Source organism: Eriocheir sinensis, chromosome 62 (assembly GCF_024679095.1).
Source record: "Eriocheir sinensis breed Jianghai 21 chromosome 62, ASM2467909v1, whole genome shotgun sequence".
NCBI lineage: Eukaryota > Metazoa > Arthropoda > Malacostraca > Decapoda > Varunidae > Eriocheir > Eriocheir sinensis.
The window spans coordinates 2,954,143-2,981,244 of record NC_066570.1 but is presented as its reverse complement, the minus strand read 5'-3'; the positions used below and the strand labels follow the sequence as shown (position 1 = coordinate 2,981,244).

The 27,102-nt window shown below is 42.0% G+C and overlaps 1 long non-coding RNA gene across 3 annotated transcripts; it reads left to right on the top strand.

Annotated features, from left to right (window-relative positions):
- The first annotated feature begins 1,523 nt into the window (after positions 1–1,523).
- On the top strand, positions 1,524–17,160 carry LOC126986634 (uncharacterized). Of its 3 annotated transcripts, none has more exons than XR_007739845.1 (3): positions 1,524–1,699; positions 14,246–14,334; positions 15,597–17,160. It is a non-coding gene; the product is annotated as an uncharacterized LOC126986634 (long non-coding RNA). The 3 variants fall into 3 exon arrangements; XR_007739846.1 differs by lacking the exon at positions 15,597–17,160 and adding an exon at positions 15,542–15,584 and having other exon boundaries at positions 14,246–14,328; XR_007739844.1 differs by having other exon boundaries at positions 1,530–1,699; positions 14,246–14,328.
- The last annotated feature ends 9,942 nt before the right edge of the window (positions 17,161–27,102 follow it).

Here is a 27,102-nt window from a genome sequence, read left to right as displayed (position 1 = left end):
CCCAGTTTCTGTTCGTCCTTTTCTTTCTGTTTCCTCTCCTCCTCCTCCTTCTCCTCCTCCTAATCTCTTTCTTACTACTTCTCCCCTCCTCCTCCTCCTCCTTCTTTGCATATCATTCCTCCTCTTCTTCCTAGCGTAACCCTGACCTAACCTAACGACCTCTGGATGAGTCTCTTCCTCTCCGTTTCTTCCTCTTCCTCCTCCTCCTCTTCCTCCTCCCCCCCTGGTGGTGAACAATCGAATGAGCTCTGTCCAGGACGCAGCCTCCACAGACGCTCGCATATGCTTGTTGTACTCTTCTTTTTATAACGATAGATTGATAAGCTGTATGGTTCTTCAAATGAGCATGTAATGGCAGCTTAGCTAAAGTGGCAATCTATCGAAAGTAATATTTTAGGTACCATGCGATTATACAAATCATATCATTCGTGAGATATTAAGTCAGACAGAGCGAGTAGCGGACTTTTTTTATTATTGTTTCCTTTTTTGTGTGCCCTTGAGCTGTCTCCTTTGTTGTAAAAAAAAAAAAATAGACAGAAAAGTAGTAGAATATTGGAATAATAAAAAAAATAGAATTATGCAAAAGGTGTGTGAGAAGGAAGGGGGCGGCACGGGAGTTGTGTACATACCTCGTGACGTCACTGCCGGAGGGTGCGTGCTGGTTGGTCAGGCAGTGTGGTATGTCTTCTCTGGACAGCGAGCACAACACACAGTGACGAAACCGGTCGTGTTACAAGACATTTCGCCGCCCAAGTTCACATAATTGACAAGGCTTCCGTAAGAGTTTGGGGCATTTCCAGGAGTAGTTTTATGACCCTGGTGGTAGTTTGACCCTTCTTGTTTACCATGAGCCTGTTTTCGCCGCCCAAGTTCACATATTTGACAAGGCTTTCGTAAGAGTTTGGGGCATTTCCAGGAGTAGTTTTATGACCCTGGTGGTAGTTTGACCCTTCTTGTTTACCATGAGCCTGAAGAAACACTCATTAGAACCCTACTGACCCCCTCTTTGACCTTTAGAAAGAGCTGAAGTGAGAAGCGAAAGTCTTATAATACGACCTTAGTATTGACGTCTGTAACATGCTTCACAATTACACAATGAACAGCGCTGGCAAATTATCGTACTCACCGCATTTAAACATCAATAAATAACAGTTTTAACGCTAACTTTGATTTTCTATCGTTATTTGTGCAGGTACGAGAGTTTGAGGCTTAAAAATGATAAATACAGCGAGGTGAATACGATAATCTGGCAACGCTGACAATGAATAGTTTTATACTTATTAGATTAAATGTGAAAAGATAAGCAGTTTCGGGCACTTGAAGGTCTTAATTACTTTCTTGCCAGTGTCCACTTGCTGGTTACAGATGAGCGCTCGCTTAGACATGCAAGGACAAGGATGTCAGAAGATTACAGTTTGCAAATTCGCTTACACTTAGAAACTCTGGAGAACTAATCAGTCACGATTTCCATTAACATAGCCAAGTACCTGGTTATTGGGTCGAGGCTTTATGATTCAGTGTTCCAACCCCGCGGTCGTCTCCGCTCGGCCAGTGGCGACAGCGTTGGCCGAGGGAGAAGACGGCGGCGTGCACGTCCCGGTGTGTCGGTGTTGACGGCAAGCGGTGTCCTGCCCGTGTGTTGTTTGTGGCGTGAACACACCGACCTGGCCGCGGCATTACTCTGAGGAGACTGTGTAAGGTATGTTGATAGAATACAAAGGGGATGTTAAGGAGTGGGTATCAGTTTTATTACAAGCATTATACCTTCACGACCCACTTGTCCGTACTAGAGCTGTGTGCCCCCCACCGTTTAGTATTTAGTTGTTTGTGAGGACTTTTACTTTGAAGAACCTTGGTAAGAGACAGATTATTAATTGCGTAATGGCGCATCGGTGAAGACAAACGTGACTACTGCTTTGTTGCTTCGGTGGTTTAGACGCTTGAACCGGAACTATTGAGCCTTTTCGTAGTAAAATTATCGATAATTATAGATAATGGGCGAATAAAATAGGAACTTAATCAACCAAAAAATCATCCAGATCCACGAGAATAGAATCCTAACGCGCTGAAATAGTAAGGGCATCAAAATTTGTGACCGGATGGCGTAAGGAGAGTTCTAAAGTTGTAACGTAATGATAAAATGAGGCTGTTCTACCATCTAAAATTACCTAAGGTGCTGTCGAGTCATTTGGTAACTAAAGTAGCGCATGGCCGACCCAAGCTGTTTAGCGCGTACGAGAAGCAGTTTAGTGACCCGTGGCGGCCCATAAGTTTAAAAAGACATGCTCGGTCCAGCTCACCTCGGGAGTTACAGGCATTTTTTTTTTTATACATTGACGCTCTATATATTTTGATTCTAAATATTCAATGTGCACATTGTTGCATTAATTATATACCTGGAACTTCTGGTCTTATATTGCATGTTTATACTTTTCATTCAGAAACTCATTCATCTCCATTTGATACAATATTTTCATCCTAATACCTTTATTATGTAATTTTATTATTTCATATATCACTTCCTGTGTGCGTGCGTGCGTGCGTGTGCTTCCCCCTCCTGGCATTACATTTGCTTCACCGCCAAATTAATCTTGGGGGACCACCGCGTAAAGTATTTATGGGTTTAATTAAATCCAGATTGCCCGGCGAGCAGTGGTCAGCAGCGCCACTGTTTTCTCTTCTTTTAGTCCATAATCACAGTGACTGCGAAATATTGGGTGGCCGGGGACTCTTAACGACAGTTGATGGTGGACTGGTGAGGGACACTTGACTGGTGGACTGGTGAGGGACACTTGACTGGTGGACTGGTGAGGGACACTTGACTGGTGGACTGGTGAGGGACACTTGACTGGTGGACTGGTGAGGGACACTTGACTGGTGGACTGGTGAGGGACACTTGACTGGTGGACTGGTGAGGGACACTTGACTGGTGGACTGGTGAGGGACACTTGACTGATGGACTGGTGAGGGACACTTGACTGGTGGACTGGTGAGGGACACTTGACTGATGGACTGGTGAGGGACACTTGACTGGTGGACTGGTGAGGGACACTTGACTGGTGGACTGGTGAGTGACACTTGACTGGTGGACTGGTGAGGGACACTTGACTGGTGGACTGGTGAGGGACACTTGACTGGTGGACTGGTGAGGGACACTTGACTGGTGGACTGGTGAGGGACACTTGGCTGGTGGACTGGTGAGGGACACTTGACTGATGGACTGGTGAGGGACATTTGGCTGGTGGACTGGTGAGGGACACTTGACTGGTGGACTGGTGAGGGACACTTGACTGGTGGACTGGTGAGGGACACTTGACTGCTGGACTGGTGAGGGACACTTGACTGGTGGACTGGTGAGGGACATTTGGCTGGTGGACTGGTGAGGGACACTTGGCTGGTGGACTGGTGAGGGACATTTGGCTGGTGGACTGATGAGGGACACTTGACTGGTGGACTGGTGAGGGACACTTGGCTGGTGGACTGGTGAGGGACACTTGACTGGTGGACTGGTGAGGGACACTTGACTGGTGGACTGGTGAGGGACACTTGACTGGTGGACTAATGAGGGACATTTGGCTGGTGGACTGGTAAGGGACATTTGGCTGGTGGACTGGTAAGGGACATTTAAATGGTGGACTGGTAAGGGACATTTGGCTGGTGGACTGGTAAGGGATATTTAAATGGTGGACTGGTAAGGGACATTTGGCTGGTGGACTGGTGAGGGACACTTGACTGCTGGACTGGTGAGGGACACTTGACTGGTGGACTGGTGAGGGACACTTGACTGGTGGACTGGTGAGGGACACTTGACTGGTGGACTGGTGAGGGACACTTGACTGGTGGACTGGTGAGGGACACATGACTGGTGGACTGGTGAGGGACACTTGACTGGTGGACTGGTGAGGGACACTTGACTGGTGGACTGGTGAGGGACACTTGGCTGGTGGACTGGTGAGGGACACTTGACTGGTGGACTGGTGAGGGACACTTGACTGATGGACTGGTGAGGGACATTTGGCTGGTGGACTGGTGAGGGACACTTGACTGATGGACTGGTGAGGGACACTTGACTGATGGACTGGTGAGGGACACTTGACTGATGGACTGGTGAGGGACACTTGACTGATGGACTGGTGAGGGACACTTGACTGGTGGACTGGTGAGGGACACTTGACTGGTGGACTGGTGAGGGACATTTGGCTGGTAAACTGGTAAGGTATCTGGATCTGGATCTGGACGAATAATGCGCAGGGCACTTGTATAGGTGCATAACACGCATATTTGTGTTGGCTGTTGGGGGGACGGGGGAGCCGGGTGTGCAGGGGAGGTTAGTGAATCAAGTGTAATTGTTAGTGCTGATGTGTTGTGGTGACAAGTGAGTGTGTATTTGTTTTCTGAATGAGTCTATTGTACCGCACTCTAAAATCTAATGAGGGAGGTACTTTTGACTGACTGACTGGTGTATACTAAACTGAGTTATAGATAATTTCACTATCGAGTTTGTTTGTTCCTTCATATACACGAGGATCAACATGGCAACTCCTGAAAACTAATTACTCGCGCCACCCTCCCTACCCATCAATATATCTGGCATTAATTTCAAACTTTCAGGCGTAGTTAATTGACTGCATATCTGATTAATTTGTTTCCTTTACCCTCTACCCTATTCATCAACGAGTTTTTGGCTATTTCCTGTCTCAACTTGTTATCCTGAATGGTTACAGATGGGATAAATTCAAAGTCAGGAAGGAGACAGCCGAAATGTAGATACGAATAAAGTAGTGGGTGAATAGGATAAGTTAAGTAGTTAGTAGCATTAGACAAGTGAGGTAGTGAGATAGTGAGTGAATTAAACAAGTTGAGCAGAGTGTAGTTAATGCGGATACAACTGAAATTTTATATCACAATTAGATATTTATGAATGAGAATAGTTTGTGAGTAGTCCATTCTCAGGAGCTACCACGTATAGGCAGACTGGCCTCTTGTAGCCATGGGTTAGGTTGCTGTATCGACCTGCATGCATCCCGAAATTGACCTCACTTTCGGCCACCTCTTTGGATTCTTTTTGGGAGCAGCGAGTAGCGGGCTTTTTTTTTATTATTATTGTTTCCTTTTTTTGTGCCATTAAGCTGTCTCCGTTATAAAAAAAAATCAGTCTCTTGTAATAAAGGAAAAACCTATGCTGCACTTCATGTTTATCAGACGTCACAGCATAAAAGCAGAGCGAACTTTTATTTCTTTCTTTCCTGTCATATAAAATTCAACTGTGTCAGGTGCACACGTTAATGAAGGTCAGCATAATTTATAAACTCTATACCTGTAATTATACATTTGTTTCCCGTTTAGACAGTGATTTAAACAACTTGTCTGCCCCCCCCCCTCCCCCCCACCCCACCCCACCCCACCCCACCCCACCCCACCCCACCCCACCCCACCCCCACTCCCCGGCCCAAACGAGCATGTCTCTTTGTCCCTTTTTATCGCCTACCAGCTTACGTTTGTTATTTTTCAAGGGAGGAGATTTGGGGAGAATAAAAGTACCACTATGTTTAATTTAGTGCTCATAACTTTGTCGCCTCCTCTAGTGGTATTATTGCACCCTGAAAACAATGGTGGATGACAGATATAGACAGATAAAAATAGAATGGTAATAGATAGTAACGGATATGAATGTGTATGTGTGTGTGTGATGAGAGAGAGAGAGAGAGAGAGAGAGAGAGAGAGAGAGAGAGAGAGAGAGAGAGAGAGAGAGAGAGAGAGAGAGAGAGAGAGAGCAATCCTTAAAAAAACACGAATTTCATCCTCAAATAAGATAGATAAATATAGAATGGAAATAGATAGAAACGGACAGGAGAGAGAGAGAGAGAGAGAGAGAGAGAGAGAGAGAGAGAGAGAGAGAGAGAGAGAGGAACCCTTACAAAACACGAATTTCATCCACAAATATGATAGATAAATATAGAATGGAAATAGATAGAAACAGACAGGAGAGAGAGAGAGAGAGAGTGACGAGAGAGACGAGAGACAGACACACACACACCAGACACACAGACACACACAGACAGACTTGTTAAACACTAATTTCATCCCTAGCACCCTCCCTGACTTCATCCCGCCGCCCTCCCGTCAAGCCGTGCGGTAACAAGTTTTCAGTGAAGGGGCGGACGAGGCGAGGCTGTCGAAGGGTTGAGGACCAGAAAATAAAACACAATAATGGTCCGGAGTGTAATGAAGGGGCTGCGTGTTTTCCAATCCCTCCCGCAAATGTCTTCCCAAAATTACTTCTTGATAGGACGCATGCGGTGTGTGGTGTTATCTTTCTGAGCGGATTTTTTTTCTCATTTTTTTTTTACCTCATCCCCTTTTCCTTTTTCTCTTTTTGCCCCTTTGTTTGGAATTTGGTTACTGGACTTTTATAACTTACATTTCATTTCAGTATTTTCATTTCGTTATTTTTCGTTTTATTGTTTTCGTTCACTCGCTTCATTCATCACTTTTTTTTTTTTTACTTTACGTTGAATATACGACAGGAAAACACTATTATAATTTGTTGTTCATTTGTTATTGTGAGGAAGAAAGAAATGCGAAAGGTAGAGGTTAAGTATTCTGAGTATATTTTTCCAACTACCTCCACTACCACCACCACCACCTACCGACATCCATCCTCCACTACCACAATAAATACCACCACCACCACCCAACCACCGACTCACCACAACCATAACCACCATTACCACCGCCACGTAACTCCTCACCCAACGCAACCCTCACCATCACCAACACCACATACTCATTTACTCACCCACTACAACCACACCACCCACCCACCACATTACCACCACCATCCATAACCACTATCATTACCACCTATAATAGCTTTTCCCATTCCAAAGCCGCTATCTAACTTTCAACAGCACCGTCACCACTAACGCCCACCAACCCACCACCCTCTTCTCTGTCCCACCCACTCCCTCACCCACCCCGACCACCGCCTTTTGTTCGCTCGTCCGCCCGTCGTTCGCAGCTGCTTCGCTCGCCTCAGTGGCCCACAATTAGCCGTCAGTGGGCAGTGCTTTGTGACGCTCTTGGAAGGGACGCCATCTTCATCAGAGGCTGCCAGTGATGTTAATACGATATCGAGTGATTTAGGATGAGCTGAGGGATTTAGTGTGTTTGCTAATTCAAAAGTTAAGCCTTCTCTTTCCAGTAATATATTTTCAGTATTTAGCTCCGGAAAAGAATTTATTCATTATTTTTCCACCTAGTAACGCTTCAAAATTTCCTGTTCAGCAGCACCGCATCGTCCTCCCTCCTGTGACGTAGACTCGCAGAAGGTAGCGTCAATAAACCTTTAAACTCAACTGGTATATTTTTCTTACTCGAAACTCTCTTTACCTTCTTGCACTTGGCAGAAAATATTGGTTCTTGTCACGTTAGCCTTTAAAGTGAAGGATGGCAGTTTCCTCTGCTCCCAATCTGCTTCCTTCACCGATAAAAGAAAACGAAATTAAAACTTTGGCGTACAGACGAGCAGGAAACATCCGTCTTGCCTCGTAAAGCGCGGAAGTAAAAGGTGGAGTGGCGAGCGTCATCCCCGCTGACGTGAGGGAGAGTTTTGGCGTTTTCCGGTGACGTAAAACACGCTGAACAAAAAATAGCAGATTCAAACGTTTTTCTTCCATCTGACGTATATATGTATTTGGCGCATGCGCTTGTATCTTCACTGGTGTAAGGAAAGGTTGAGGCATTACCGCTGTGACGTTAAGCTCTTGAAACTACAAAGGAAACTAACGATTATTTTTCACGTGCTCTGACGCGATACAGATTATGCTTTGCGTCATGCAGCGCACAGAAGTAAGTCCTGAGGCTGTGCGTGCCTTGTTGACGTAAACATGATGCTAACTTTATACTTGTTTTATTATTTTTCTGTTTATTCGGGTACTTGCCTGGAGGTGTATCTTTGCACCGTGACGCACGCGGAGACAACTCCCTGGCCTGAAATATTCCTGGCGCGCTGCGAGAGATTACCAGAAAACCGTCATGACACACAACTTCCCAGAACAACTGGAAAGCCAAAAAAATATAGTTTTCCAAACACAAATCCCTTCCTGAAACTTCAGTGACATCACTCGCCGCGCTGCCGCGGGAGGAGAGAAGGAGAAGGTGGAGGGGGAGGGAGTGGATCACTCAATATCCCACGACTCGAGTGAAAACCTCATTTCCTCCATTCAGAAAGTGAGCGTTAAGTGGGTTCTCGGGATGTTCCATGGATTGGCAGCGGGGGTTGGGGGGGGGGGGGCAGCAGGAGGAGGAGGAGGAGAAAGAGGATCGAGAACCGAAGAGTAGGAGAAAGGCACGAGCAGGAGGAATCTTGGAGTAGCAGGCAATAAGTAGCCTGCTGGCTTAAGACGAAACTGACAGTTTGTTATTCGGCCGTAGCGTCCGCCTTCAATGACCTCAAACTAGACATTTGTCCTTGCTCTGGGAAGGTACGGGAACATCCAATTCACTCATGTCTTGAAGTAATGTATAATGCAATTTCTAAATTAGGTGATCATTTACCCATCTGCTACCTCTGCTGGATGCTTGTTCCAGTGTAGGATGACTCAATTAGTGGAACATTACTTGCAAATGTGTGTTCTATTCCGTCGCTTGAATTGCCAAACCGTTGGTGCAAGTTACCGGATCATTGCACACTCGATGGGCTGAAAGAAAGGGTGTAGAAGAGCGAGGAGACCAGCCTTTTAGAAACGCAGAATAACGAGCATCGAGGAGCCGGGCAAGTGAGGAAACACCTACCTATTTTCCTTCTCCTCCTACCTCTCTTCCTTCTCCTCCTTCCTCTTCCTTTCTCTTTCCTCCTCCTCCTCCTCCACCTCCTCCTCCTTAGAGACAGGGGCGTCGCGGGTCGTTGCACATCCGCTGGATCGAGGAGAAAAATGTAGAAAGTTCAAAGGTGGACAAAATGAAGGACTCGAAAAAGAAGAAGGGACAGAAGAAAAAGGAGAAGAAAAGACTTGGGTGTGGGAAAATTACATGGTTGGGATCCGAAAAGAATTAAGAAAATAATAATGTATAAGAAGAGAGGAAAATTGAAGAGTTTACAGAACATGGGATTATAAGAACGTAAGGAGTTTGCAAGTGGTCGGTAGGCCTGTACAAGGGAGCTCCTGTGAACCTAACCCCACCTAAAACCACTATCCATGAATTTATCTAATCATTTCTTATATATGTGTATCGTATTGGCACTCACAATACGATCGTCAACCCTGTTCCACTCATCCACCACTCCATTGTTAAAATAATTCTTGCCAATGTTCTTGTTTAATCTACATTGTCCAATGTAAACCCATTACTACGTGGTTCACCCGGCTCCCATACCAGCAAGACCTTATTAATATCACCCTTATTAAAACTATCCGAAATATTACCCTTATTAAAGCTATCCGAACAGCTGACGGCTGCCTCGTGTCGGACATGGATGGGTAGAGGGCTCGTTGGGCTGAGTACTTTATGCAGCTGTACATGGCGGACCCTTCACGTGGGCAGCTTCCAGTTGCAGGGTTGCAGGTGGCAGATGCTGATTCACCCATTGACGAAATTCCACCCTCTTTGGTTGAGGTCAGAGAGGCTGTGGCAATTTTGAGGGGTGGAAAGGAACCTGGCACTTGTAACATCAGTGCGGAGCTCCTCAAAGCTGGAGGTGAGGCCATGATCCGCCGGGAGGAAAAAAAAAGTGGGGGGGGGGGACGAATTTTTACGAAATGTGCAATTCTGGATTAAAGGAGAGAGGAAAACATTAAAGAGCAAAGAAAAGAAAAGGAACTGATGTGGGAAAAGTATACTGCGGAGAGCCGAAAAATTAAAATTAACTCTCGGATAGGTGTGGGGATCCAAAGGTAAAAGGTGAGAGAAAAAAATACACAAAATAAGTAAGATGGGCGGTAAAGGGAAATGAAAGTAAAAGGTTCGGGGTGGAAAACATACCCAGATGAGCCCACAAAAGTGAAAATAATAGTAGTAATTCGAACTGAGTGGAAGTGGGAGTCGAGAAGTAAAAAGTAGGTAAGCAGAGATCAGGATGAGAGTAAAAGTGGTAGATGGAAAGGAAAGAGTAAACGAGCTGCGTCACACTCGGATTAGTGATGTAACGATTCAGTTAGAAAAAATGAAATCTGTAAAAAAAAATGTCAAGAATAAAGAAGGAAAAATAAGGTTAAATACTAGAGTGAGTAGAATGCGAGAAGGAAAAGTGATGGGAGTTACGATTAAATAAGATAAGAAGTACAGTTTGAGAGGCGATAAAGTTAATTAATTAAGAATATGAAGCTAAAATTAAGTTGAGAATGAGGATGGTCGAAAGAAAAAGAAAACAAAGGAAAAGAGCTAAGTGTTACTATATCAAGGATGGGAGATGTGAGGACTCGTATTGCAAAAAGTGAATACATAATGAATAAATCTTGATGTAAAGAAGATTGCTCAAAATAAGTTAATTAAGCTGGAAAGGAAACAGTGAAAGAGCCGAAACTTGATAGAATTTAATATGTTGGGATTCGAATGTCAAAAAATGAAGGAATGCAAATAATTTATATTGGGGAAATCAGAGAATTCAAAAAAAATGAGGAACTGTGTATTTTAAAGGAAGAAGAAAAGGAGGAAAGAGCCGAGACTTGATAGGATAAGAGAAGTGAGGATTCATATTAAAAAAAAAAAACGATAATAAGAAACTGTGAATGTAAATGAAAGATAAAAAGTATAAGTTCTTTGATGTACCAGGATGATATTTTTTTAGGATTCGAGTGAGATGAAAAATGAAAACCTAATTTAACGAAGGGAAGGAAAAGTATGCCTTCAAATGAGAGTGCGGACGGGAAAGGAGAGGAAAAATAAAGCTACAAATGGACAAGATGGATAACGTTAAGATTCGAGTGTGAGAGAAAAAAAATAAAAAGGTGGAAATGATTAAAACTTGTGAAAAAAAAGTCTCTCGGAAGATAAGAAAGCGAGAAGGAAACAATTTGAGGAGAGAAGAAAGAAATAGGTCATAGGTGGAGAGGAAAAAAAAGAGAAGATGGAAGAAAAAAGTTGGAGAGGAAAAAAAGTATGGAGGAAAATCTGAGAACGTGTTAATTTTGTTTTTCCTGAAGGACTAGAAATTAAGTTTATTTTTTTCTATAACACACACACACACACACACACACACACACACACACACACACACACACACACACACACACACACCTTCCCTCATTATTTATACACATTTTAATGAGTATTCCTTCGTCCTCATTGCACCTCAAAGCTAGTGTCGTTGAGGGGAGGAGAAGGAGGAGGAGGAAGAAGAAGAGGAGGAGGAGGAGGAGGAGGAGGAGGAGACTGGGGAAAGATCAAACAAAAAAGGTACTTACAGTAGAAGAGGTTAAATAAAAAAATAAACCCCAAATATAGCAAAAAAGAAACACTCACAGAACAAGCAAGTGATACGTGAAATATACAAGAAAACTATACATAGTTACCTTTTGTTGTGAATAGTGTATTGGCATTTGAGATTCATGTGATACACTCACGTACACAGTTAAGTCATTTCAAGTGTTAAGGGAATATTACACTGGGCAAATTTTCCGTGGATCTTCAGTCGAACCACGATTTCCGCTGGCGTGGTTCTTATCTTTCCGTGGTTTTCTGACGTGTCCACGATCTTCCAAAGCTACGGTAGATATCACTGAAGGACGACGGTATTACTCACCATCATCATCAGAATCAATAACAAGAAACAAATGAAAACCACGCTAGCAGAAATTGTGGTTTGACTGAAGATCCACGGAAAATTTGCCCAGTGTAATAGCCCCTTTAGGCTGCTGCTCTATCCACGCGTTTCAAGAGATCGATGTTAAGCACTGGATTATGACTTCTTTCTTACCTTAATTGCCCTCAAAATATCGTCAGGCGCATTTCATCGTTGTAGCGGTAACTTTTGGTCATGATTTCCTGTTCTATAATGGCGTCAAATATCGTCTTCAGAGTTATTTCAGAGCTCAGTAGTAACATTGCTCTATGATCTCTTTCCTATCCTGCCTCAAATATCATCTATGTAAGGCTTTTGTCTGGGAAACTATATAAATCGTCTCATTAAATAAGGCATTAAAAATTGGATGAGATATAGGATCGTATCATAAAACATTTCGTCGCCCAAGAACACATATTTGACAAGGCTTTCATAGGAGTTGTGGGCATTTCCAGGAGTAGTTTTATGACCCTAGTGGTAGTTTGACCCTTCTCCTGCACCATGAACCTGAAGAAACACTCATTAGAACCCGACTGACCCCCTCTTTGACCTTTAGAAATAGCTGATGTGTGAAGCGAAAGTGTCTTATCATACCAACCATAAAGTTACGTAAACAGGAAAAGCAATAACCGAGGAGGGAGGCGTCGGGCACTGTAGGTCGACGCCGCCGTCTGTCATACTGCTGGCATTCTTGTTCTCGTGTTGAAGAGTATCCGAGTTCCTGTAACTCGGCGTAAAGGGAGGCGACAGTGACTACGTTTGAGAAATGCTGAAAATTTTGTGTACAGTAAAAAAAAAAAAGGGGGGGGGGGGGGAAAGGGGAGAAGACGAGGTTGTGAAGTGGAATGTGGATATGGAGGGAGAGTGGGTTCGTGTGGGTGTGGGTGTGGGTGTGAGAGAGAGAGAGAGAGAGAGAGAGAGAGAGAGAGAGAGAGAGAGAGAGAGAGAGAGAGAGAGAGAGAGAGAGAGAGAGAGATCCGATTAAGAGAGACAGAATGAAGTGAATAGCCCAAGTTGAAAGGCTTATTATGACGATAGAGCGATGTCGAACAGGACCTTGAGAGACGGAGAGAGGGCGCACACACGGAAGCTGTCTTGTTAGGAAAGTTTCATGAAAATAGTGCAAGAGTGTCTGTCAATACGATCTTTAAGGGACATTTTTTCAGTAACAAAAATTAAGTTTCTCGTTATAACACCAGGAAGAGAGAGAGAGAGAGAGAGAGAGAGAGAGAGAGAGAGAGAGAGAGAGAGAGAGAGAGAGAGAGAGAGAGAGAGAGAGAGAGAGAGAGAGAGAGAGAGAGAGAGAGAGAGAGAGAGAGAGAGAGAGAGAGATCAGACAAAAAAGGTACTTACAATAGAAGAGGTTAAATAAAAAAATAAGCACCAAATATAGCAAAAGAGAAACACTCACAGAACAAGCAAGTGACGCTTGGAATAAACAAGAAAACGAGGCTGCCAGTATTTTTGAGGGGAACGAAACTAAATCCATAAATAAATGAAACTGAAGAAATCATACCAAGAAAGAAAAAAAAAAGCGACATTAAATAAACATTAAGAAGTGCTAAAGTTACTATGGAAATACCCAAGGAATCACTGGTGTCATTTCGCCTATTGGTTTCATTATTATTATTATTATTATTATTATTATTATTATTATTATTATTATTATTATTATTATTATTATTATTATTATTATTATTATTAGTAGTAGTAGTAGTAGTAGTAGTAGTAGTAGTAGTATCGTCATTAGCACTATTATTATCATTACCCTCATTAAAATTAAGATTACTTCAACCTTCCAATGCCTACAGGACAAGCAGCGTGTTACGGGCTGAGCTTTGTCTAGGGTTGACGAATAAATCTACGGACACGGCCAGCCATATTTTCATTACTTTCATACGTCCGTAACTCCTATCTTATCCTCGTCCATTCTTATCACCTGTCCAAACCATCTCAGAGCACCACGCTTCACCCATTCAACTAATCCAGTCCACTCCTCTTGCTGTTACTCTCATACCAGAACTCACATACATCCTCATTCATTCTTGTGTGTTCAAATCATCTCAGAGTACCTTACATGCTTCAGCCATTCAGTCCTACAATTCAGTTCTCTTGCTATCATCTTACGCAAAGCAAAATCCTTACACATCCTCATCTCACCCTTACACACACTCATCTCACCCAAAGCAAAACCCTTACACACATCCTCATCTCACCTTTACACATGTTCTCATCTCACCAAAAGCAAAACCCTTACACACATCCTCATCTCACCTTTACACATGTTCTCATCTCACCCAAAGCAAAACCCTTACACACATCCTCATCTCACCTTTACACATATTCTCATTTCACCAAGAGCAAAACCCTTACACACATCCTCATGCATTCTTATCACTTGTCCAACACCAATTCTCACCAACATGTCCAGTGTGTTTTTCAACTTTATCCCTTATGTTACAGGCAAGGTGGGGAGCTCATCTGGAAGGAAGGCTGCACAAGGTGATCTTCAGCTGTAGAGTATGCTGGACGACAGGCATATACAGGTACAAGTTGGTTGCTTTCGTGTTTGTTAGTACGTAAACAGGGAGAGTAGTCTATGGCAGTGCTTTTCAGTCTTTTTGTTGTCAGTCACCCCTTTTGTTGATATTGGAAACAGAACATTTGATGAGCAGTGTGGAGTAAACTGTTAATCAGATGGAGGGAGGCAGAGAATGTTGGGAAAGGCCTCAGCTCCCACTGTGGATATGAAGGATGGGTGACCCTACTCACACTCATGGTAGTTGTAAATGCGTTTGATTAACCCACAAGGGCTCATATGGTGTTTATATATATTTGAGAAACTGCAGTAACTGTACTGGGGGCTGAGGTGTCAGATATAGTGCCGCAGAAGTGGCCTCTGGCACGGTGACTTTACCACATCAATGGCTCAGTTGGTTTGCTGCCCTGACCACTATCCAGACGGCCCGGGTTCAATCCCAAACACTTATTGGTGTACATTTGGAGATCTTTTTACGGTGTTTGCATATTCTCTCTAATGGCACTCCAAACTTTACCTTACTTCTTACCACCATCAGATCTTACAGTGTTGTTCTCTCCGCTCTAACTTTGCACGGCTTTGCAAAATCAATGGTCTGCTCTATTGCCAATATCTTCTTTCAACTTGTTGCATTCTCCCACGTTCTACCTACAACATTGTATCATCTTCAAATAGGCCTGCCACCTTTTTATCTCCTTGTTGTTCCATTTCACAAGTGCCACATTGCTCTTTATCTTGCTGTTGTCAGTCCTTCTTTCCGATGAAAGGTCTATATGTTAATGATGATATTCATTTTGGTAAACAGTATTTTAATTGATTGTAGACAGTAGAAAGAAAAGCTAATATTTTGAGATTTTTAAGGTGTAAATAATTTCCTGTATTTCCGTTTAAACATTTAATATACATTAAATCAATTGTCACTCAATGAATTTTCTCCTTAGTGGTAAAGTTAATTAAATCTGTAAAAATTGGTGGAAGGAAGTTCAGCACTGCAGCAGCTTAATTACGGTTCCACGGTCATGGTAAACAGGGTTGAAATAGCTCCCTAAGTCCATAATACTTGAAAGAGGCTCCGGAAATAAACTGGAAGCATGTTCTGTTAATTGAAACAAGATAGGTGTCCCTACATACAGATTTATTGCACAAAAGCCTTTCAAAGATCTTTGCTTTATACAGGAAGTTATAACTAAATTTTTCTTTATCTTGCACTTGAAGTCAAGATGGGTTGTCAAGAGCTGGACTGTCCTCAATCTCGCTGTGACATTTTCTTTCCAGTGAGGTGCACTTTGGACCTGCCAGTGAGCTACCTGGAGTGAAGAGTCGCTTGCCTGCAAGGAGAGATGCCTTGCTTTCAAGTGGGGGGACAGACACTGTCTGTTGAGGAAGAGATGATTGTTAGCTTGGAAAAAAAAAATTGTAGGTACTCAAAAATTAATGTAACTATTTTCCGAGTCATCATGAGTGGACATAACATAGACTAAAGGTTGTAGGAAAGTCCATTTTTTCTAGTTTGCACAGGGAGAGGCAGACTACATATCCCAGGAAGAACAAAAAATTAGTTACAAGAGAAAAGCTACACTGAATACAAGGTTGCATTTCCCTTGCAACTTTTTCTTGTTCTCCCTGGGACATAGTCAGTGGCCCATCCAGGAGGGCATCCGCCCACCCCCTTAGGACCTAAATTGCGCCCTTTCAAAGATTCACCGAGATCTGCTGGGGGTATCATTCTTGTGAACACTACTACTAGCCTACTAATTATAATGATAATAACAGTACTACTACTACTACTGTGGTATGTGGTATGGTATGGCGCTCATCTTGTATATCAGCCCCCCCTTCACCTGGAGCTGGATCCGTCACTGGATGATGTAGTGGCTGCCTTTCCAAGGGCAAATTAGAAAAAATGGACTCTCCTCCTGAAGCCTAATGATAGAAAACTTTGATGTTTGTTCACATTTGTCATGTCTTGCATTATGTGAGTTAACATGGTTGCTGTCAGGGCAATGTGCCAAGGATACAAGATCACTGTCTTTCTTTCCCAAAGATTCCAGGAGTCTCTGAATTCTGTAGTGAAGGATGACGTGGGTTGAGGTAACAACACAAATAATGAGAGGAGGTTTATCATCACTTAGGGCTCACGTTAACAAGAGGGAATACAGGAAGAAATGATCCAATGAAGCACTCAGTCCCTGCAGCGCTTCTCACGTCACCAGTTCTCAGGAAACCTCCCATGACATGTAGGGAGGCACAGCATCTCACAGGAACAACTCGATGAAGGGTAGTGACGGCACTTTCTTGCAGAGGAACCTGTGATGACCAACCAGGGTGGAGAGAACTCCTGGGCTTTCTCTAATCAAGCCATCTCTCCACCCTGGTTGGTCATCACAGGTTCCACTACAGCAATGTACTGTTGCTACCCTCCACCTGGTCACTCCCGTGAAATGCTGTGCCTCCCTAAGTGTCACAGGAGGGTTCTGAAGAACTAGCGACGTGAGCTGCGCTGCAGTGTCCAAGGTATGCTTTATTGGATCATTCCTTTGTGTACTCCCTTTTGTTAATATGAGCCCAGAGTGACAGTAAAAGTATTCTTTGTGTCCTGCTTCAGTAACAGTGCCCTCCACTATACTACAGTTCAGGTGCTCCCGGAATCTTTGAGGGAGGAGGGCAGTGGTGTCCTGCACTCTCCTCTTCTTGACACAGTGCCAAAATTAAATGTCTAGTTTTTGCTTTTGTTACCTCACAGGGCTCTACTTATGCCATACGGTTGAGGAATTAACATTGGAAGAATTTTTTACTTCACTTTCTGGTTGTAAGTCAATAAATACACTTTTGTAAGACTCGAATTGTTTTCTTTTAAAACCAGATGCTCAAAGTGTTGATCCGGAGGCTCTTTGAGGTATTATGGACTTAGACTCTGTGCCAGAGTCCACACATCAAGATCTAATGCACAACTTTATGCCTGTCTTCCATACCAGAATAAAAATGCAGGAGAAACTAATTATGTGTCTGGCAGTGACATACATCTTCCCCACTCACTGGTGTGAAGGAAGAAGTGCCTTCCTCCCTCCAGTAGGGGTTGACAGTTTGTATGGCCTTGAATAATTTAGCCTGAAATTTCCCCTACATCCTTGTGTTCCTCCCCATTTATTTTTCTGGACTATGGAATGGATGGAGAACATGCAGATGGCTGAGCAATTCCAGTAATCACTGATCTTTGTCAGTGGCTTCTTTTGAGTGCAATGACACCTGTAGTCAAGGTCTCATTGCAGTTTCTTGCACTGTACAGAGCAAAACATCACCAAGATGATAGGTTTGTTCTTTCAGTTTCCTGGCTGTACAGCGAGGATTGACATCAAGTTATCTTGACACCAGCAATGTAAAGATCAGTGATTGCTTGATTGTTCTGCCATCTGTATGTTTTCCACCCATTCTGTAGTCCAGCATAAATGGGCAGGAACACAAGGATGTAGGGGTACTTTCAGGCTTAATAATTGTTGTTCAAGGCCATACAAACTCATCCCATACTGGAGGGAGGCACTCCTTCCCTCACACCAAAGAGTAGAGATGATGTACATTGCTGCCAGACACATGATTAATGCCTCCTGCATTTTTATGATGGTATGTGAGGCAAATATAAAGTTGTGTGGCAAATCTCAATGTGCGGACTCTGGCGCGGAGGTTATCCACACACACCATGCTTATTTTTGGTGCTTTTTGCTGCATATTTCTGCCTTACTCAGCACTAATTAATTATCTTAATATGATAGATAACTTAAATGTTGAATGCTGCCATTAAGGAAATATTTTGCTAATTTCAAAGAGTTTTCAGTAGAAATTTCCTGTAAGTTTATATTATTAAATATTATAATAGTAATCTTTAATATTATAATTAATGTAAACCATGTGGCTGACTTCCTGCACCACTTTACCTCATCACATAGCAAATTTGACTTTCATAATGTGCCTGATCCCAGCCTGAATAATTCAAAGACTTAAAATTGCCCTTCTCTAAAATAATAAAATCTCATGAAAGATTGTTAAACTTTTAGAAAAGACCATCACACACTGGTGCTGGCGAGCCATATGGTAAACTGTGTGGAGGAGCAAAGTGGATCCTGGGGGCAGAAAAAAGTTACCCCTTATAAAACAAGCCAAGAGTTGCAGAATACCTGGAAATGATGGCAGGAGCATGAGAGGATCCAGGTATGCATGAGCAGCGTGCCGGACAGAGGAGCGGGAAAGCGCCTCTACCTTGATGAAGCTCCGAGGCACAGTACCAGGACAGACTGACTGACACACTCTTCTGCAAAATGTACATTGTAATGAGACTGTAATTTCATATGCCTGGGAGACATGGACTAATTTCAGGGGAAGTTGAAAAGGCCCATGTTAAATCTGATTGTGTTTTGTGCATCTTATCAAGCCTGAGTGATTGCTTTTAATTGCCTGATGATACGTAATGAGTGGGTCCATAGCAGCCATATCCTGTCCCTATGCTGCCTACCAACAGGTGATATGTGGCAAATGAGAAGGGAGAGGAGGGAAAGTGAAAACAGAAGACTAAAATTAGAATTGTGACCTGAGAAAATGAGAAGGGAGAGGAGGGAAAGTGAAAACAGAAGACTAAAATTAGAATCGTGGCCTGTCTCCTTACCTGAATCTTTCCTTACTGACAAGCAGGTGAATTCTACTGAGCCATTACCATATTGTGGAACTCATTCCTTTAAACTAAATGTTCAACTAAATATTTAGCAGGAATTTCAGCTTTCATCATCATGTACTTCCAATTCCTGCACAGGCAACATGTTCCCATCACCACACCCACTGCCTGTGGCTGATATATTTGTCTCTGTCCCTTGTAACTTATTCACACACCCTCTACATCCTCCTTCTTTATCAAGCCCTGCCTCTTGTGACACCCAGCCTTCCTTTGGTGACCAATCTTGTGGCCCAAATAAATAAAATTATTTTGAATATGATTTTTTTACGCTCCTGCATGGAAATATAATTTTTAGTACATTATGCATATGCATGCTATGCATGCGCATGCATAGCTATGATCACTGATAATATTTTCAGTCATCTGTATATTTTAAAGCATCCAAAATATACTTTCCTACTGAAGATTTATAACAACAATGCCTTCTGAATTAAAAATTAGACTACCTTCTATATAGACCCACGGCTCTACAAACTACTGTGACCAGGCTGGCAAAACACAATACTCTCCAGTGCTGGTGGACCACTGTAGTGAGGGAAGCACTGCAGGACTGACGGCACCTTCATCAGCTGACTTGACTGAGGAAAACCTTGTGGTGGCTGCAACAGCTCCTCTTCTGAGCTGCATAAGCCCTGGACAAAACTCCTTCCTGAAATGTAAACTTCTTGCAGTTAGGTTGAAACCTCGGCCATCAAGCTTAAACACGGTCACCTGCTCTCTGTGGATGCTGTGGCTGAATGCCTTTACATTGCAGTGAGGCAAATGAAGAAAAAAAGCTTGGAAGATTGAGTGATAAAAATACACAAAATGACATCATACTTTGGAAAAAATATACTCTAAATCTAAGTAAATCATATATAACACTGCCAACATAACTCATTACACCTTACCTTACTGGAGTGCCAGTCATGTGCCGTCAGCAGCCGTGGAGCGCCATTCATTCCTCTCAACATCATCCTAATGTCTGCCACTTCCCGGCCTCTGCCAGATTTATACACGAGACTATCCACAAGCTTCGTTGTATGTCTACCTCTTGCTCACAGTTCTTCCACTCTCCCCAATAAACAGTCACTTCAAGACCTGGTTGTTCATCTTCCCTTTTTGGATGATCTATAAATATCTGGAAAAACATGGGGAAAGGAAACTGTGGCAATCCAAATGTCACACTTGCCTGTGTCCTAAGGTAAGGTTCTTACCCACCATAAGCTCAAGGGTAGAGGTGGCTGAGGTGAACACTGGCACAAGGCACAGCTGTAAGATAAGCCCTCACCTCTACCTTTTCATAGGTCTGGAGCACAGTCTAGCTACTTCTGGTTCAAAGTGCTTGGTAAGAGTCTCAGTAAAAGGTGTTATGTATTCCATTGAAGTTTGCACAAAGTTGTTTCTGAAGAGCAAACCAAGCGATCATGGTCAGGTGCAGCACAAAGAGGGCAGCGTGCAGTAGGTCTGCAATGTTCAGCAGAGTGGACAAAACAACAGTAGATTTGGTGCTGGCAGGAGGAGGATTTGAAGGTTCTTGATCTTGATCTTGATAAATTAATGTACAGGGCACCTATACAGGTTGGACTATGCAGTGGGTTCACCTACACATGCTTCTCTATGAATTTTTTTTATCAAAGCATTTATACCTCTGATGCCTTGTTCCATTCCTCAAAGGGCCAGCCACGGCAGAGGCATCTCCAACTTTACCTGTTCTAGCACACCTTTTCAGAACACTCAATCCTTTGCCTGCCAACTCTCTCCAATACTTGTCCATTATTATGATCTCAACCACAAGGGTTGATGGTGAAAAAAGTTAAACAATATCAAAGTCATCTGCAAGGAGTTCAGATCAGTTGCCGCTGTCAATTGGGCATATATCTGTGTGCCAGTACAAGTATTTAGATGCGTATCAGGTGATACAGGGAAGAGTCTTCTGTAGATGTCTTTTAAGGATAGACTTTTCATAAAGTATCACCACTGAGTCCAGGGGATCAAGCCCAGGCCTTCTGAGAAGTCAGAGCAGCTAACCAACTGGGCCATTGCAAAAGGCAGAGGCAGAAAAAGTCCCACTCCATACAAAATTAATACAATGTCTTCACTGACTCGTCAAAACCCATGAGGGAAAGCAAGAAAGTTGAGCAAAGAAGAAGGAAGGGTACACCGTGCCCGTGGCATTGCCTGGCTGTTCATGGCTGAACACGTAAGTGACCTCACAGTCTTCAGCTTAATGATAAGGTCATGTATTGGTGAGGTATTGCAAGTTCAAGGTTCATCTTCATCATACTTCAGCAGTTTTCTCCATGAATCAAATCAGGCAAGCTGCTCAGCAAATTCAGAACCTGAAAATTCCACCATCAATCATCATTAAACACATTAAACAATTTTGATACACCTTAAATCTGAGATTCTAGATCTACAATGGTTTATGTGCTGAGTGGAGGGAAATTACTGCACAAAATAGAATACATACCCAGGCATGAGAATATAGGTCTGTGTGTGTGTGTGTGTGTGTGTGTGTGTAGAATGGTACTGCATAAAAGATATACATTTGAGGCTATAAGTAACACTCCGTCAAAAAACAAAAAAGTATTCATCAGACCATTCCTGTTCACGCCACTACTTTCCTGAACAAAGGGCAAGAACAGGAGATGCAAGAGGGAATCTTTTTAAAGGCATGAAGTGTTGGTGTTTCAATGTTTGCAGAACTTACGACTAGTTTCTCTCCATCTATATTTTCAACATGTCTGACTAACCTACAGGCTCCTCTATCAGAGTGTGTGCATAGGAACATGTGCTGCGCTGATGCCTCATGAAAGTTTTCTTGGTATCTTCATGGAGAAACACTTTGCAACAAGGGAATTTTATTACTCTCACACATAGATGTTACAATATAGATCAAGAAGTATGTTTAAAGTGTAAATTTTCTTGTTAATGTACATATATAAGGAATTATAACTAACAATATATATATATTTGTATATTTCTATATATTTTTTGCCTCTACTTATATAGAATACCTATGAAAACAGCCTATAAGTGTTCTATCTCAGAGTTAGATCAGGCACAAGAAACCACAGTGCCGAAGATTAGCAATATTGGGCTCCAGGTATTGTGTGCTTAAGGTCCAATATGCTCTTGTCATTTGCCTGTATAATAATTAGTGAATAAACAGACTGCAAACATTAATGGGAAAGAATTATGTGTACTGGAATGAATATGAATTAGTGTTAAATGATATAAAATTAATTATGCAAAAACTATTTTACATATTTATGTTGAAACTTTTACACCTGAAACTTGGTTGCCTAAATAACAACTAGGAAATTATTTACAAATGTAGCCCATGAAATTTTTGAAACATCACGCACAGGAATCAAGAATCTGCATCTTTGTTAAATCATCTTTTATTTAAAATGTTACTTTGATCACCAAATGGACACGATGAAAAGTAATTAGACCAAAGTAGAATATTTATCGATGTTACTAGAGTTATACAATGGATTGTGCCATTAATAGTGAGTGTGGAACAAATATACTAATTCAGTGTGTTAAGTGCACAAAACAAAAAGTTGAAAAAATTCAATATATATATATATATATATATATATATATATATATATATATATATATATATATATATATATATATATATATATATATATATATATATATATATATATATATATATATATATATATATATATATATATATATAAAACTGAATTTCAAATGTCCCATTACTTCTCTCCCAAACAGTGCTGATTACAAAAGTAATACAAAACTGACACCGTAGGTTCGTGACAACAAAAAGTGTCCAACAGTTGAGATCCGAGGAATGAAATCAGTGAAATCTGAGATTACACTCATAATATGTACATATTATTGTATACAAAACTCTTAACAAAGAGAATCTCAGAAACAAAGGGGCACAGACAACACAGTGGCATGTGTTATCGACCTCAGAAACAGCACAAGTGACCGAAATGTTCTACAAACACATTGAGCTCATTATTGCCTACCTCGCCACAGAGAGGAGGGATCAAGAGGCCGCACAGTGTGATTATGGAAGTGGAAGTGTGAGGGGGCGCTCGTGGCACATCAGACGCACAATCACTACTGCTTGCTGCAACTGGATGTTATATTCCATAAGCAACCTCAACTCAATATCTATCAATATTTAAACCAGTTACTGTAAGATGTTTGACTCCTATAAGGTTATTCTGTTTTCTTCCAAGTATAATAACTCCATCTATGTGCACACCTGATTTCCCCATTACTCATTACATCACCGATCAAACTCAACCTCAATAATTAAACTCATTACTTTGTGATGTTCCATGCTCATAATGATGTCAGAATTCCCTCCAAGTATAAGCCCATTACTGTGCACACTTTATGCCCAGTGGTGGGCAGAGTCCTAGCAACAAGCTTCACAGAATGAATAAAAACAGTAACTGTCCTTGGTTCACCCTGATGCCATCCCACAACCCTATACAGGCTGTCAGCATCAACTGTCCTTTAATTAGACTCTATGGGCAAATCATTTCCTTTACCCTGATAAACCTTCACAGTGTGGGAATACATAAATGGAATTGATTACCTAAAAATAGTAGATTAGGTAATTTTTATGACGTGCTATATGATGTTCCACAATGTAAGATCAATCAACCAGCTACTTTCAGAAATCAACAACCCTCATCCTACTTCTCATCCACACACACACCATGCAGTAAGACCAATTCATTTTCAACAGGAGAAAGAATGAATAACCTTACCTCTTGAGAATAAGATCATATTTTGCAACAGATACGATGAAGCATCTCCTCGACAGCCTACACTTAAACATTTCCATAAAAATATAACCATGACTGGCTGCCCCAACCCTGCCCCTCCAGCAGAGCCTTGAGGCGCTGCACAAGACTCACTGGCAGCCGTGGGTTGTGGGGAGCTGCAGTGCCCTCGAGACCCAGCAGGTACTTGGGATGCACGCAGGCATACACACGACACACCGGAACACACAAGGGGAGATAAAAATTCTAAAGAGAAAAAGAGAATCAAGAGAGCCTATTTACACACATTGCCCTTGGAAACACTCAACTCATGCGTTCATGCTGATACTAAAAAAATTGCACAACACAGGCAAAACCTCCATTTTCACTTGCTGCGTGGATGCAGCGCTTGTTCAGCAAGGTTTCACACTCATGTGCAAACTAGTACCTTATAATGTAACAACAAAGCTTCTTACATACATAAGTCTTCACTTTAAATTGGACAAAATACTCACTCCTGGCCCTTTCCGGTACACCATTGACCTCTACTCTATGTAACAGGGACACACCTACTAGAGCAGTGTTAAAGGATTAGTTTAAATTTTACCAGAAGAACTAGAAGAAGGAACTGATAGCAAAAGGCAGCATATATATATATGTATATATGTGTGTATATATATATATATATATATATATATATATATATATATACACATATATATATATATATATATATATATATATATATATATATATATATATATATATATATATATATATATATATATATATATATATATATATATATATATAATATTCGCTAAAGTTTAAGTCATCTGATATGGCTGTCTTCATGGTTGATACATGTGAGGGTGCGCTGGGCTGCTGAGGTGCCAGTGAACACTACTACATCATGTCACAGTTCACTTTGTTGTGTAGACTTCCACTACCAATAATAAGGATGTGCTGTTGTGCAGGTTTGTGTGCACGCCACATCTCATCATGGATAAAGAAATCACAGCTTGAGAAGGACAGGGAAAGGTTTTATCACCTACATTACTTTTGAACACCCTAAGTTCAGTCATCAGACAAACTGTCATTCATTCATGCATAGAAAGTTTTGACTTTGGTGCAGGAAATCTATAGCAAACTGGCTGAATTTCCTACTCTTGCCTAAGGTAGTATTAATTATATGTGAATAATGTGGACTAAGCTAGGAATGGGTCACTGGGCTTTAAGCAGAGATGTAACTCTTCCATCACATGAATGGTTGTTGACACATATGAACTCCAAATAAACATAAAATGCTTATGTATTGTGCTTCATAGGAGCTATGATGCTATGGCTCATGCTGTTACACGGGAGTAGTTGCTGTGATTATGAATTTGGAACATGGGACACAAAGAATGACTGCTTTGGTAAGGAAAATTGTTGGATATCAGAACACCACAGAATATTTAAGATGAAAATTTGGATAAGAAACACATATGCATATCAATGCGGGGATAAGATGTCCCAGAAAGTTTTCCACAAACTTGAAAAAGAAACGGAGGTGTCTGGATTTTCCACTTGTGTTTCAAATCACCGGTATCAGCAAAATAATTCTAAATTGTGTTAAAATGTCATATCACAAAGATCCATTACAATATTAGTCACATAAAAGGCCATTTCAACACTGTAAATAGTAACAAGGAATTGGTTAGCAATGAACTACACCAATGCAGACAGGTCAGACCAGGTGCTGAGGCAGCCCACTAATTCCCAAGAGTGTGCATGCTGTTCACCGCCAAACACAAGCACCACACCCTCCAGGGCGAGCCACACTGTTTATGGCACCCTTCAGAATAACTGGATAAGGCTCAGATGGAAATAATAAAAAAAATCTTTCCAGAAAAAACTCCACTAGATTAGAAGTATGATATGTACCTAGTTGGGTGTTACTGGAGTTATTAGCCTGGACTTTCATTCTCAAAAGACGAGTGAAATAATATCTGAAACTCCACTGTATCTTACCACATGAGACAGGACATGGCATGAGGGAACAAGGGACAAGCATCTAGAGTATTCATGTTTCTTCTTACCTTGCTGGCAGCTAACTATGGGCACAGAGACAACACTACATGACTTGCTCGGCAGGGAAACACATCGAAGAAGCTGCAGGAGATCAAGAGAATAAAAGGTGACATGAAAACACGGCAGCATCAGAACAAACTCAGGGGACTGGAAATAAACTGAAAAAGCCCACAGGAAATAGAGTCACTTGAAACAATGAACAGATCAGTGCAGGGGCAGAGAACAAGGGGAAGCCAGGTTAGGCTTAGATGAGTATCTTAACATTGATAGTTTGTCTCCCAACATAAAAGTTAAAATTTGTAAACAGCATTTTCTTTGACTCATTTTCCTGTGGTTGTAATATGTAGACCTAATAAGCAGTGAAAAGACATGCAAAAGTTTGTGCGTAAATTCATTCACTCATTTACCTACTCCTTACAGTGCACAGCAGTGTTGCAGAATGAACAGCACCCTGGAACACCACACAAACTTGTTCACAGAAGGGGAAACATTTTTAAGTACAAGCACACACATGCACACACACCAGGATATGCAAAGCAGTTCACATAATAATCATTTGATTTTCTGCACACCTAAGAGTACTCACACCTATCTATGTCTTACAGCCACACTACTGAGTAACATTCACCAAGTGCTGCGCAGGGAGAGGAAGTTGGCAGTAAGTGGTGTCTTTTGCCTATACAATGTGTATGGTCATGTTCTTAAAAGGTAGATGGAACATGAGTGATCACGTCATCACAGGAAACAATTTAACAGTAAAGAGCGAGAATGAACAAAGGAGGACAAGTGTGATCTAGTATCAAAGTTCAGAAGAGAGTAATCCTCTAGCACACCCCCAATATGCAAAGAACTAATGAAGCAAGCAAGCCAACACATTGCCCTAGTTCATCTACTGCCTGCAGTCTACCAAGAATTTCTACCGTACTTAGCTAGATAACTCTTAGAAGAATGAATAGTCTCCTGGAAGATACTTTATGATTGCTGGCTGCATCGTGTATGAACCATACAACGGATGCAATAGTCAGCAGCAGTTATCAGAACAGCAGTGGTGGACCAGAGGAAGGGAGGTCCACACTCAACCTTTGTGTTTCAGAAACTTTAGGTTGTGGGTGTTGCAGCGCAGACCAGCGAATGGCCGCGCAGCAAACACGCGCTACACACCACACACACGACCCCTCAGCATTCGTGAGTGAGCTCAGCAGGGAACACTTGGCTCTAAGCTACAGGAGAGTGTTAC